This window comes from Microtus ochrogaster, linkage group LG1 (genome assembly GCF_000317375.1).
Source record: "Microtus ochrogaster isolate Prairie Vole_2 linkage group LG1, MicOch1.0, whole genome shotgun sequence".
NCBI classification, from domain to species: domain Eukaryota; kingdom Metazoa; phylum Chordata; class Mammalia; order Rodentia; family Cricetidae; genus Microtus; species Microtus ochrogaster.
Genome location: NC_022027.1, coordinates 47548884 through 47549558, shown reverse-complemented (window position 1 = coordinate 47549558; position 675 = coordinate 47548884). Strand labels below are relative to the sequence as shown.

General features: G+C 42.4%; 1 protein-coding gene across 1 annotated transcript in view; it reads left to right on the top strand.

The window, feature by feature from the left end:
* The window catches only part of Paqr3 (progestin and adipoQ receptor family member 3), a 19270-nt gene that overhangs the window by 9828 nt on the left and 8767 nt on the right, over positions 1–675 (top strand). The gene's annotated exons all lie outside the window — the stretch shown is intronic.

Sequence of the window (675 nt, the reverse complement as noted above, 5' to 3'; positions counted from 1 at the left end):
CACACTGCTGTTCTAGTCCATACTTATATCTTCTGTTTACTTCCATTTACCTGCATCAAAATGGGGCATTTACTTTATAAAAAATAAAAATTAAAAAAAAAAACTAGACAAAGAAGAAAACAGTTAACAGTGCACAATTACACTCGGAGCTACTAGATGCCGGAGAAGAGAACGTTTAGTTTCTGTAGTGGCTCCTGCCTTTCAAGGGATACAGGCCACCTTGAGAATGAGTCTGAAAACTGGACCCTTGATCCAGAAGGGACCTTTGGGCTTGGAAAGAAACATGACCTGACAGATAACTTCTGGAAGTGATAGTTCTGCAGAAGTCCTGGGAGCCACGCAGGATCTCTGCCCTTTGTGAAGCTGACTTTTGAACCCGAGACTTTCAGCCATATAGGAACTAAATACTCAAAACTCTTTATGTAGACTTAGCAGGCTTCAAACTTAATATATCTTAGAACATCCTTTCAGGCTTCCTTTATTCTTCTCCCAAAACTTGCCCCATCAGTGTTCATTTCCTCTAACAGAAGCCATTTATGTGGTCACTCAGGCTAGAAGGGGTCGAACCTTCCTCGGCTGTTCCCTCTCACTCCGCTGTACAACTTTCTGTTATGTCAGAAATGCCCTCTAAATCTGTGTGTGTGCACACATGCACACACACGTACACACTCACAC